Raw genomic sequence first — 14,872 nt, forward strand, 5'->3', positions numbered from 1 at the left:
AGTGGTATGTCCATCTCCAAACAAAAATGTATAGTAATATAGATATCATATTGTGAAACAATGCATTATAAATAATAGTTGCTTCTTAATATTAGCATAACCTTTATGCATTTTATTTATGAGAAGTAAACTACTTGAATGCACAGTTTCTCTCCAAGATTCACTGAGCTTAATATATTAATGTGACCAAGATGCAATCAGTTTTATCTAAACAAGAATGGAATTCTGCTGAACTAGAAGCAGATGTGGTGAATGGGATGATTCATTTACTGGTCAGACATGGCTTTAAGTTAACACTGGGTGATTATCAAGCCTGTCTGTCAAATCAGTGGATGGCATACCTCTCAACCTCTTAGAGTAAGAAATCTGGACAAAGCTATAAATAATGGGGGGGGCAAAAGCCCCAAAACAGGGACAGATTTTAAATATTGCTCTTACAGATGTAGAAAGTTGATAGAATAATAAGCTTTGCATAAGCATGAATTTCCTAAAGGGTATAAAGTCTGAAACTTGGATGTCTGTCAATATTTCCTGACTTTAATCCACAATGATTTGCCAAAGATTGGAGAGAAAACACAAAATTGTATAAGGAACAAACCAAACATATGATGCAAAAATCTGGACATTCTGTGAACATCTGGACAGTTGAGAGGTATGGTGGATGGACAGAGATTAGCAACACTAACAGTGTCTAGACAGCTTACCAAATATATTGAAACAAATGGTTATCCTTTAAAAGTGGGCTGGAATCAGCATGAAAAGCAATGTGCCAGGTTATGAACTATTGAGTTTTGGACTGGATCTTGAGAATGATAAGTTTTTCATTTAGCTTTCTTGTTGCTGTTCTTCTAAAGTGCTGGTGCTTGTATGGGATCATATTTTGTTTTCTGAAATGGGAATAATGGAAGAGTTTTAGTCAACTCTTATTTCAGATGAAGACATTACGTTTACATTATCAGGCTCACAGAGCTGAGGGAGTTAAGTTTTTCCTTAACCTAAGGTTGTTTCATATTAAAGTCAGTATATTTACAGATACAGGAGTGCAGATGGGTGGAGCTCCCACAACTGAGGTACAGAGATGCATGCCCGATATATGTCTTTTTTTTTTATTAATCTGTTAAGGTTGATGACTTTTGACTGCTTTGAATTTTTGCAGTGTGAAATTTGAGCCTGCCGATTATTTTCTTGCGCTTGTTTGATTATGTGGTGCAGTCCTTTTTGTATACTGAAACATTATACAAATGAAGTGAATGTTCATTATTATTACTATCACAGCATTATAAAATTGTCATTGCAGTAATGCGATTATTTAATAGCACCTGCTGATTACTTTGAAAATAGTTGCTCAGTGTGTCCAGTGGTGATTGGAAATAAGTCTGTTACCTCGGTCATACAGATATTGTGCACTGTATGCTGTTCTGCTTCTATATTGTGTTAATAAACATCTCTATGCTATGGCTGAAAGGGATCTTCAATCCAGTTTAATTTCCTGCTTAACAAATGTCAAAATAAATACAAATTACAGTAAAAAAGAAAAAAAATATATTCTGCACTGGTGAAGCTGCTATTTCAGGTAAGTAAAATTATAAATTGAGAAGGCCAGCTTTCAAGATAGGCACCTCAATTTTTTTACCAGTGTTTAGATACAGAAATAACTCTTTTGCGTGTAATCCTCTACAGAGAGTATACTTTTGATTCAGTGGAACATGTTGACAATGTATTTCCTATTAAATATGTTTAAACATGCTTCTCAAGATACCAGAATGCCGCTGTTCTTCTATAGCATCCCTCTTGTAGTAACAGAGGCTTAGTAACAGAGGCTGAGGCATAACACAATGCCACTTGGAGCTACAATAAAGAGCTCATCTGTAGAAGAAAAGCTGAAGCCATTCAATGATTAATCTACAGATGTTATAAACCAAATTAATTGATCCTGGCAAAATTATTGGTAATGGAGTTTGCTTTTGCATATAATAACTGAAAATCAGATGATCTGAAAAAAAATTGCTATGTATTCTTCAATGCTTGTGTTATAGGGCTCCACTGAACATGTCCCCCAACAAAAGTTTTATGACTTTTTTGAAAAAGTAACTAAATAGTTATGCTAAATTTTGAAACAATTCAAATGGGCAGAATTGGAGAAAGAATCATTAAGAGGGGTGTAGGCGCACCACACCCTTACTTCCATGCAGTCTTCTAGAATTTGAGACTGGCTCAGTGCCAGTAGCAGGAAAGACAGCGGTATCTGCAGATTTGTTTCATGTAGACGTCTCCAAAGGCATGAATAGGCTGTGAAACATAATGATGTGATGCAGGAGATAGTTACTGAAAATGGAATGTAGAGTTCATTTAACATACCCAGCTTCTTTAGTGAATTAAACCGAGGATGGCCATCAGCTCTTATCATACAAATAAGAAGGTGAACTGTCCCTGTCCATCGTCAACTCATTTATACCTGACAGCAGTAAGCTAATGAGGTGTTACATTAATAAGTGGTGATACACATGACAGTAATTATATGGAGCCCACTTGTCCAAGAAAGTTTAAATGTGAATCAAAAAAACAAAACACCAAAACTCAAGTGCAAGGCTGAGAAAAGATAACAAACAATAAAAACCAACTCAGTAATGTTCAGCAAGATAAATCTAATAATACATAAGATAAAACAATTTCATTCACAGTCATCAGCTTTTATCATTCAGATAAGAAGGTGATTAGTTCATGTCCATGGGCAACTCATTTACACCTTCCAGCAGTAAGTCCATGTGGTCTTACATTCTCAAAGGGATAGCACACAAGACAGTAATTGTATGAGGCTCACTGCCAGAGAAAGTTTAAATATAAATCCAGACTAAGAAAGTCAAGTGCAGGACTGAAAAAAAATTAAACTAATAAAACACTCACTCGTGTCAGTCAAGGTTAATTTAATAGGTAAGAGTAAGTACAGTAATCCAAAGCCAAAGGGCTTCATCAGAATAAATAAAAATGCAAAGAGCTTTTAATCAGTAAAATACCCACATGATAAAAGTCAACCAATAAAATGTTATTTAAACTCACATTTAATTTTCAAGATACTTTTAATTGAAATAGAATAATACAACCCAGGAGATTTATACACTTCACACATAATTTGCCATACAAGCACTCTATAATAAAGATAGATAAACTCTCTACATTACCTATGAATCTTTTCTAAAATAAAAATGTATTACATTTTAAACAAAACTGATTATATCATTCTAAAGCATTAGTTAGGTCATTCTTTTTAATAGCATAATAATATCTCCATATATATATACATATACATATATATATATATATATATATATATATATATATATATATATATAAAGAGAGAGAGAGAGAGCTTCTTAACACATTGTCTATCTTACCAATAGAAAAGGCTGGGCTAGGAAAATAACTCCAGAGGAATTACAATTAAGATGTCCAGTACATGTTTGGGCCTTGTTATTAATCCCAAATGTGACAAATTGTGCATGTTAATAAGTATACATTGTTTATAGGACCCACTTTTAAGCATTTCTATAGGCTAGTTGGACAAATCAGGTTCATCTTTAAATTCCAACTACCTCCCAAAATGAAATCCTCATTTATATACAAGTCTTGGCTTGTGAGGCAATTTTTTTCAAATAAAAAAGTAAAGTTGCTTTTTGCCTTACTTGTTTAGTTGAAATTATTTTTCTCACACTAAATCAGTTTAATTGTCAACCTGAATCCTGCAAACTGAGAAACAATAATGCTGGGCGTGGTCTTCTTCAAATTGTATTATGCATGAAGGGAGCAAGACAGCTGACACAAATATCCTTGCTGTGATGAAGCAGAAGCATCCTTAGCAGAGCTGCAGGTTGCATTGAGTTCAGGACTCATTAAATATTAGAAGAAATGTTGTCAGAAAAAAATAGAATGGTAAGCTGTATGCAATAATAGAATGCATTCATATAATGCTCAAGCATCAGGATTAAGAGCATTCCTTCAAAACGACAGACTAGATGTTTTGCTCTCGCAGTGCCGAATATGTGACACACTGCTCCTCTCTGCAGCTGAAGCTTAAGAAAAAATCACTGCAGGGGTATTTTCAAATGAAGTCAATCCACCATCCACACACTGGACTAGAAATAAACTTAAATTAGAACATGCTGTATTCAAACAATGGTCGGGGCGGGGGGCACAGGCCAATGATGCAAGCAACATAAGGAAACTCATCATCAGCAGTGCTATGGTGTTGGATTGCTGCTGATTATGCTGGTGAGCAGTGCTATGGTGTTGGATTGCTGCTGATTATGCTGGTAATTAGTGCTATGGTATTGCTGAGAGTTGCACATTCTAGGTCCAACTCTAAACCTGTTACAAGTGGCGTCCCCCAGGGCTCAGTCCTGGGACCCCTCCTGTTCGGTATATATTTCTCAGAGGTACAGGCAAGCACAGGAGGACTATAGCTGACCAAGTTTGCAGACGACTGCAAACTGGGGGCCATAATTGACTCTCCAGCTGATACAGACATCCTCCAGAAGGGTCTCACTGAGACGGATACCTGATGTCAAAATCATGGCCTCAAGCTAAATGCCAAAAAGTGCATAGTCATCCCCTTTGGGAAAAACAAAGTACCCGCAAACTACCACATATGCGGTAGTCCCCTAAATATAGAAAATGTAATAAGGGATCTGGGGACCCAAGCAGATAGTAATCTCTCCTTTGATAATCATATTGCCAAAGTGGTTAAAAAATCATTCTATGTGGCCCACCTAATCACAAAAGGGTTTGCATCTAGAACAAAACAGATTATTGTACCCCTCTACTCATCACTCATCAGACCCATCATAGAGTACAACACCCCATTTGGGATGTACCTTACAAGACATCTGCAACAGCTGGAAAGACCACAGAAGTACCTTACCAAGAGGATTACTGGCCTCAAACAGATGCCCTATGCAGCCCGACTGTAGAAAATCCAGCTGTACTTGGTTGCATACCACTTACTCAGAGGTGATCTCTGCCTGACATACAAGACCATGTCCAACCCAGTATTAATGGACATGCTCCACCTAAAAAAAAAAAATCCCCAAGAGCCACACGGTCTAGGGATCTAAACCTCACCACAACGATAAATAGGACATTCTAGAGGGATAGATTCCTGTCCCAGAGACTCCCCATGCTTTGGAACAGGCTTCCAATGTACATTAGGCAGAGCCCCTCACTAACACTCTTCAAGAGAAACCTTGATGAGGGGATGGGAAACAGAAAATTTACCCCAGGGATCACTGCAGTGGCTCTGATGGACAGAGGCACAGGGAACTAATGGCTCTGCTGGACAGAGGCACAGGGAACTAATCAAGGGGGCGGCGAAAGCCAACACATTCTGGCTAGGCTTATAGATGCCCTCGGGCAGATAGCCTAGTACTTACCTATGAACCTATGAACCTATAAGGATTGCTGCTGACTATGCTGTTGAGCAGTGCTATGGTGTTGGATTGTGGTTGATTACGCTAGTGAGCAGTGGTAAGGTGTTGGATTGCTGCTGATTATGCTGTTGATCAGTGCTATGGTGATGGATTGCTGCTGATTATGCAGGTGAGCAGTGCTATGGTGTTGGATTGCTGCTGATTATGCAGGTGAGCAGTGCTATGGTGATGGATTGCTGCTGATTACACTAGTGAGCAGTGCTAAGGTGTTGGATTGCTGCTGATTATGCAGTTGAGCAGTGCTACAGTGATGGATTCCTGCTGATTTTCTGGTGAGTAGTGCTACGGTGATGGATTGCTGCCGATTATGCTGGCGAGCAGTGCTATGGTGTTGGATTGCTGCTGATTATGAATAGTCATTTACTTTTAATGATATTGGTGATTTATACTCCAGGAATAACTTTACTTAAAGTATTAGGCATTTTAATGCTGTGAACTGATGTTAAATGTGAAAAAGAAACTTGAATGGTTCTCTACAGAAAGTTTATATTCCCCTTTCTATGGAAGTTTTGTAGTGTTCTAGCTTCATAAACCAAGTCTCTATATGCTCACTGGTGTTGAAGGAAAGTCTTAGCATGCTGTTAATGACAAGAGCATAGATAATGAACCCAACAATTTCTGTGATATATGAAAGGCCTTCAAATGGCAGGCATTATTCAGGTGCTGTGCATTTTAGGAGTACTATAAAACAGTTGTTTTGGAATATGAAGAGGAGAATTAATGGCAGTTTGTGACTTGTATGCATACATATGCAGATCTATGTGAATACACTGTTTATCATTAAGTTATTTAAGCATTTGTGTCATTATTTTATTATTTTTTGTTCTATTTTACATATGTTTACCAGGGTAATGCACTGATCTCAGCTGACCATTTGCAGACACAGCCTGTGAGTCTGCAGATGGCTGTATCCAGCACCTACTTCTCTGAAGTCAAGGACAATGTCAAGGCACTCTGGCTGACAAAATTTGCAGATGATCCAAATTAGGAGCAATTGCAGCATCCCCTTCTGACACTGATGTTCTCCAAGAAGGGCTGACACAGGCAAATAACTGGTATCACTGCCATGGACTAAAACAAAATGCCAATAAATGCATAATAGTATGCTTTGGGAAGTCTCCACCCCTGGTAATTATCATACTGACAACATACACCTATGAGCAAAGTCTCCACCCCTGGTAATTATCATACTAACAACATACACCTATGAGGGAAGTCTCCACCCCTGGTAATTATCATACTGCCAACATACACCTATGAGTCAATCCAGTAGTCAGGGACTTGGGGATGCACATAGACAGTAATCTAGCTCTTGACCATCACATGTCTACAGTAGTGAGGCAATTATTCTATGTTGTGCAGCTTCTAAACAAAGGTGTGGCATCTAGGACCAAGGAAGTAATTATTCCACTATATTCAAGTATTCATCAGACCTAACATTGAGTACAATGCCCCCTTTGGTATGTACTTAACCAGGCATATCCAACAACTGAAACATCCATAGATGTTTCTCAGTAAAAGAATATAGGGTATAAGTAACATGTCTGAGGCAGACCGCCTCAGAACCCTAGCCCCGTATTTTGCCTCCTACAGGCTGTTGAGGTGAGCTCTACACCTGGCATACAAGGCATTGACAGACACATATTGATGGACCACATGCATATCCACAAAACAAACAGCACCAGAATTGCCCATTTTAAGGACTTAAACTTTGCCTGTGAAATAAATAGGACCTGCTGAAGAGACCGTTATGTTGCCAAGACAGGCTCCTCATCCATGTGAAGCAGAGCTCCTCCCAAACCCAATTCAAGTGTTACTTGGACAGTTGGATGGAGAACAGGAAATTCATCCCTGGTCTGGCACTAATAGACACAGGCAGCCTGTAAATGGCTCATCATTCAGGCCTTTGCTTATAAGTGTGTCATCTCATAAGCAGTTGCTTCCACTTATGATGGGTACCAGAACTTCTTGGAGATTTGAGATGCATGGGTAGGCTTAAAATGGTCCTTGTGGTCATTAGCCTAGTAAACACCTAGTAACCTATAAACCTATGAGCATATTACAATGTAAAGAAGAGACAAGATTATAAACAGTGTAATACAGAGATAGATATCTATACAAACTCAAGGGATTTATACAAGCTTTACACACGGTACATTGAAAAGCAAGTCAGTAGCAAGGTAGATTTGACAGCAAGTAATGCATATGTTTTCACTTTGTTTATGGATTGATGGAGCCAAAATATGATGTGATGGGATTGTGGCACTGGCATATGATGTGATGTGATTTGTGGCACTAACATATGATGTGATTGGATTGGTAACACTGGTGTGACATGATGGGAATGGTGGCACTGGCATATGATGTGATGTGAGTATGGCACCACCATATGATGTGATAGGATTGGTGGCACCAGCATATAATGTGATGGGACTGGTGGCACCAGCATATGATGTGATGCAATTTGTGGCACTGGAATGTAATATGATTATTGACACTGGTATGCGATGTGATGGGATTCGTGGCATTGACATATGATGTGATGTGATGGGACTGGTGGAAATGGCATATGATGTGATGGGAATTGTGGTGCCAGCATGTGATGTGATGGGACTGGTGGCACCAGCATACGATGTGATGCAATCTGCGGCTCTGGCATGTGATGTAATAAGATTGGTGGCACTGGCATATGATGTGATGGGATTGGTGGCACTGGCAAATGATCTGATGGGATTGGTGGTATCAGCATATAATGTGGTAGGATTGGTGGCAATAGCACAAAGCTTGTTTAACAAGGACAAATCCATATCTAAACACTGTGTATGACTGGAGTTCTCCACTGAGGCGGGCTGTAATTCCTAGAGTTTAGGGGATAGTGTGGAGAAAGCATGATTGGTGTAGTATAGTTTAGTTGCAGGTGTGACCAGATTGGGGTGGATTGTGAGATATGCCATAGGTTGTATGTTGAGGTTATAGGAAAAAAGTTTGTGTGGCAGAGGTGAAAATGAGTCTAGAATAAGGATTGTATAGAGTATGGAGGCCAGCAGGAAGTCAGATTGAAGCTGTTTGGCTTAAAGTAATTTGTGCAGTTTTGTTCTTGGTGAGATGAGTTTTTGATGAAACAACATATTTTATTGGAGATGACTTGTAAGGTGATTGTATTTTTCTTTGATGCTGTATCAGTGGTGGGCAGTTTGCACTCATGCTGGGCATGTAGAATTCCTTTCTCTAAGTTGCCTCTGGCTGCCCTCGCTGGGGCTGCCATATAGGTAGATAGTGGAAGTGGAGTGATATTTTTGTTGCTTTATTTTCCTGGGTTTGATGACATGTTATACAGAACTCCAAATGAGTAAGTATATTGCCGCACAGCAAATAAGTGTTCCCCATGTTATTTACTATCAAGAGACTAACTATTATGAGTTTACCCCTGGACAAATGTCTCAAGAGTCAGTGCTCATACATCTGAAAATAGGTTGCTTATATATTATTTTTTTCCTGTAGTTGTTTTTTGTCCACCCATCAAGATTCCCCCAGTTAGACTCTTTCCGCCCATTCTCCCATATGAAGGCTACAGCTGGTATCATAATGGGAAAAAGGCCTCCATAATTTTAAATATTCAGGCAGCAATGAGGATTGTAAAATCTGACCGACATCCTGGTAATGAGGTCTATGTTTTTGTAGCCTGTCACCACACTGTGGTGATGTCCTGCGTACCTGCATTACCAAAAAGACTACATGTGCCTCTCTATCCATGCATGCATGTTCTTTTACACTCACTGACAAAGGATGCCATTACCAGCCTGTACAGTTCTAGCAAGCATCATCTTCAGTTCCATTTCCCTCATTATGAAAACTTGCACTTGCTCCAGAGCAACGGCACTTGCCAGCCAGAAATCACCAGACTCTTCCCTCCAGGAAGGTTAGAGACATTGTCTGCTATTCCAATCCTACTTTTCCCAGCCCTTCCAGCTCCCAAGCTGCTGCTTAAACATTTTTTTCCTCACAGTAAGTACTTTTAAGCCCTCTCTACAGATTAATGATGTATATGTACTATATGTATATATTGAAAAATTCAAACAGGCAGAAGACCAGCACAGCATAAAAACAAATACATTTATTAAACAAACCAAATTAAAAAATGTAAGTGCTTTTGTGTAGTTCTATTACGCTTCATCAGACATAACCACATCAAATAACTGCTCACGTTTTATAACAAATTGCATCTAATCCTATTCTGAGACCAATTAAGTGCTAATCAGTCTCTTTGAGTAAACCGGGTGAGTATATGCCAAAACGCTAAATAGTGTATAATAAATCTAACACTATCCAAACTAAAATACATCAAAACATATATGTGTGTATGTATATATAAATATATATATATAAATATATATATATATATATATATATATATATATATATATATATATATATATATATATACATCAGTATAACAATGCAACAAAAGCTCATAAACTTTCTAAAACTATAATAATTATAAAATCTCACGAGTCTTCACCCTCTCATCAAAATTGCTACTCATGTCACCATAGTAATATAGAGTCTCAACTCAGAAACTTTGAAGAAATAGATCTGAATCACATACAATATATCCAACTTGAATGTCAGAAAACATACTGTATTGCCTAATGCTAAAAAGAATACAAAGCATAATTACCTAGAAATCACATGACTTCTTAAATCATGGTAATGGCCTTAGCCACATAAGCTCTTCACATACTCAAATATTGCAAGATTACGCTTGCATAAAGGGACTACTATAGGTTACCATGGCAAAAAGCAGTCTGCATAAACAGAAAGACTCAAAATACTTCACATATTCAAATCTAATGAATATGCATTCATACAAAAAAAAAAACTATTTTTGTTACCATGGCAATATAAGGTCAACAAAATACAGGGAGACTTAAAATAATATAAAGTGCACATTAAAGAGATAGATCATGGCACTTACTACTATGCCCGCAATCTGTTATATGTAGGACATAAGCATTCTATGTCTACTCTTTAAAAACAACAATAGAGGAATCAAACAGATGTGAGAATATAATAAAACAATACTACAAACTATCATCAGGTAAAATTAATCTTTCTATTGGAAACACCATTTAATACCATTAACCAAACTCACGCATAAAGCAATAACACAGAAATCCCAATGAAAACAGTCAAAATTTCAAAAAACAAAAGCTACTATAAAGTATAACCAATGAAGAAGTAAACGCTATACTGAACATCAAGCAAAAGTATATATTTCTATGGGAAACCACTAATTAAACATAAAAAAACCTATTCAAACAGTAAGCATCAAGAACCTAAACTAAAATCTAGAAGCCTTAACAATAAGGCTTCAGCTTCCTATCTTTCAAAAATGGGGTAAGGGAAATGGCTTCATTAAGATCCTGCATTTTATCTGTCTGTAATAGCACAATCCATTTTTGCTCAGCCTTCTCTAATGCATTCTTATTATTACCTAACCTAACTGTAGAGGAAAGAACCCGAAGAGTAAGAAATGAAAAACTATATATACGGTTCTCATCTATAATAACTTGGCCACAGAACTCTTAGTGTCCCTAATATTACTATAATAAATATGTTCACTTATTCTATCTCTGAGGGCCCTGGTAGTCATGCCTATATAAAACATCCGGCATTGATTACACTGTGCCAGATATACAACATTACTCATAGAACAGTCTGCATAGTGCTGAAACATATATTTCTTACCTGTCATAGGATGTACAAAAACATTCTTGTTTGCAATATGCTTGCAGCACTTAATGCCTGCAACTAAAGGTCTCTTCTCTATCTGATGGTCTCTGATTATGTAAAAAACCTGTTCTATGGCAGAGTCATCTTTTCAAAGATTTCAAATTTCTATAGGTAATTTTGGGATGGGGTCCTACCACATTTCTGATAGTATCATCCACTACTAATATATGCCAACTTTTATATACAACTTCCATAATACGGCATATGACTCTGCCATAGAACAGAATGCCTATTATATCAGACTATGACTCCCCCATAATCAATGAATTTATTTAGGATTTGAGCAAGGTCAGTATATTAATTATTTTAATATTAATGTTAATACATACAAACCAAAGCCCATCAGGCATCATTTAACATGCTTTATCAGCTTCACTGTCTGCCTCAGCCTGTACAGCATTGACATTCTTGTTTCCATAAATACTTATTTTCTTCCAGACCTATTATAGGTTCATAGATTGATAATAGGCTATCTGCCCTAGGGCATTTATAAGCCTAGCCAGAGTGTGTTTGGCGTTCGCCACCCTTTTAGATTAGTTGACTGTGCCTCTGTATAGTAGGTCACAGAAGATAGCCCTTTTGAGGTTAGTTTACTGTGCCTCTGTCTAGCAGGGACACAGAAGAGATCCCAGGGGTAAACCTACGATCTCCCATCCACTCGTCAAGATTTCTCTTGAAGAGGGTCATTGAGGGACTCTGCCTAACATGGATTGGGATTTTGTTCCAGAGTGAGGGGAGCCTCTGGGATATGAATCTGTCCCTCCAGCATGTCCTATTTATTTCTGTGCTGAGGTTTAAGTCCATGGAGCGTGTAGCTCTAAGGGATTTGGATTTCCTGAGGTGGAGCATGTCCATTAATTCTGGGTTGGACATGGCTTTATACATCAGGCACAGATCACCTCTGAGTAGGCGGTAAGCAACTGAGTAGAGCTGCAGTTTCTTTAGCCTAACTGCGTAGGGCATCTGTTTGAGTCCCTTGATCCTCTTGGTGAGGTACTTTTGGGGTCTTTCCAGTTGCTGCAGGTGTTGGGTAAGGTACATCCCAAATGGGGCATTGTATTCAATTATGGGCCTGATGAGTGATGAGTAGAGGGGCACAATGACCTCTCTTGATCTAGATGTGAACCCTTTTGTGATAAGGTAGGCTATATAGAAGGTCTTTCTAACCACTTTGGCAACGTGATTGTCAAAGGAGAGATTGCTATTTACTTGGGTCCCCAAATCCCTAATTACTTCTTCTGTACTTAATGGATTACCACCTATGTGGTAATTTGTGGGCACTTTGTTTTTCCCAAAGGGGATGACTATGCACTTTTTGGCATTTAGCATTAGGCCATGGCTCTGGCACCAGTTATCCGTCTCTGTGAGACCCTTTTGGAGGATGTTTGTGTCAGTCGGTGAGTCAATTATGGCACCCAGTTTGCAGTCATCTGCGAACTTGGTCAGCCATAGTCCTCCCATGTTAGCCTGTACCTCAGAGAAATATATACTGAACAAGAGAGGTCCCGGGACTGAGCCGTTTAGAGTCTGACATGGCGCCTGCAATTTTGACCATGTGGGTTCTATCCCTGAGCCAGTTTGCAACCCATCTTGTGACATAAGGGTTGATATTTAAGCTGGTGAGCTTATTTATGATGCCCGAGTGGGGTATTGTGTCGAAGGCTTTTGCGAGGTCCAGGTAGGCTGTGTGGACTACCTTCCCTTCATCTATGGCCTTGGTGACTGTTTCAAAGAAGTCGACCAGGTTCAAGAGGCACGATCTGCCCTTAAAAAAGCTGAATTGGGTAGGATCCAGTGTTTGCAGGTTCTCAATGTCTTTGTTTATGAGTTTCATGATGATACGCTCCATAGCTTTGCAGACCAGCTTAGTCAGGCTTATAGGGCAATAGTTTCTGGGGTCCGTTGTAGCACCACCTTTGTGGAGTGGGACCAGTGTTGCTGTACGCCATTCCTTGGGTACATATCCTGCAGTAAGGCTGAGATTGAACAGTGACTTTATGTGAAGGTTCAGTTCTTCTTGGAGTTCATGTAAGACGCAGCCCAGGACACCGTCCGGTCCCATTGATGCTGTGTTTTTTGCTTTGGAGAGGGCAGCTCTCACCTGTGCATCTGTGATGTCAGGGAGGTTGCACTCTGTTGGGATAGACATTTGCTCTTTTGGGGGGAAGGGGTAGAGAAGTTTGCACTGAACCTGTCTGCCAGGATGTTGGCAATGTCTGTGGTTTCAGTGTATTTTTTGTCATTTTGAACTAACTCAGAGTATATCTGGGAGTTGCCACCCAGGTTCCTGACATAACTAAAGAAGGCCTTGTGATTATCTTTAGCATCTTCTGCAATTTTTCTTTCGAAGCTGGCCTTAGATGATTTTATGAGGGATCGTAGTTTCTTGCTAGGGATTTTGCTCTATCATGTAGTAGCTTCCTCCTTCTGTTGTATAGCTTATTTATGGCTGGGGTCCACCAGACAGGTCTCCTGCCTTTGGAGGAATGGGTCTTGGTTTTATTTGGGATAGCATGATCCATGCATTCCTGTTGGTGTCCATAGAAAGTGTTTGTAAAGGATTCTGTGGTTTGGTCCATATTTTCCACTAGCCCGGGGGCTTTGAAGGATTCCACCTCGGTTTTGAGAAGTGTGAAGTTTGCTCTTCATCATGGTTTCCTTGGCTGGGGGTGGGGACGGGATATGGATGTCCAGTGAGATTAATTTATGGTCAGATCTTACCAATGAGGGGTATACTTCTGGTATGGAACATAGAGTCCTAATGTTGGTGATGATTAGGTCCAATGTGTTTTCCCCTCTTGTGGGAGTGGTGTCCAGTTGTTCCATAGCATTTGAGTTTATAAATTCTATGAACCATTGGGCGAGGGTATTGGGGCTTGAGTAGTGCTCCCACTCTATGTTTGGGTAGTTGAAGTCACCCAATATAACGGTGTTTGGAGAGACCTTCATATTCTCCAGTGTTCTCAGGAAAGCCAAGTGGGGTTCCTGAGTTTGGGAGGGTGATCTGTAGCAGGCTACAAATTGAAAGGCAGTTTTGCCCACTGTTAGTTGCATATGGATGGTCTCTGAAGCTTCATGCAGTGCTACTAACCTGGAGGTGTGGGTATGTTTGAGGAATATGGATACTCCCCCTCCTTTTGTGGTTCGGTCCGAGTTTTGGGGCTGAAAAGCATGATATGAGGTATAACCTGGTAGTGCTAGGGTGCTCTCGGGAGCCTTGAACCAGGTTTCTGTATTCTCCATACTGTGGAGAGCCTCGAGTGCATGCATCTTGAGGTTTAGACTTCTGACGTTGAGCAGCATTACCCTTAGTTTCTTTTTCTTTGTGTTGTCTATGGAGGCGGGTTTGTCTTTTGAGCCTTGCCTAAAAAAGGCACTATGGGGTGGCAAGAGCCGTAGCCAGTATTTGAAAGCCCAGGGGTGACAGGTGCAAGCCATCCCTATCGAAGCAATGTGGCTTGTCGAGCATGTCATCCCAGGCTGACAGACACTGGATCCCCCTTTGAATGACACCAATACTTTAGCCAATTGTTAAAACTGATCATTTTGTCTTTATACTGTGGCATCATTCTTGGTGAGGGTAAGATGCTACTCAAGGT

General features: G+C 39.4%; 1 protein-coding gene across 2 annotated transcripts in view; it reads right to left on the bottom strand.

Moving 5' to 3' along the window:
* LOC122794687 (lipopolysaccharide-induced tumor necrosis factor-alpha factor homolog) overlaps positions 1-14,872 on the bottom strand; it is a 289,157-nt gene that overhangs the window by 55,362 nt on the left and 218,923 nt on the right. The gene's annotated exons all lie outside the window — the stretch shown is intronic.

This window comes from Protopterus annectens, chromosome 2.part1 (genome assembly GCF_019279795.1).
Source record: "Protopterus annectens isolate FY-2018-M chromosome 2.part1, PAN1.0, whole genome shotgun sequence".
Lineage (NCBI taxonomy): Eukaryota > Metazoa > Chordata > Ceratodontiformes > Protopteridae > Protopterus > Protopterus annectens.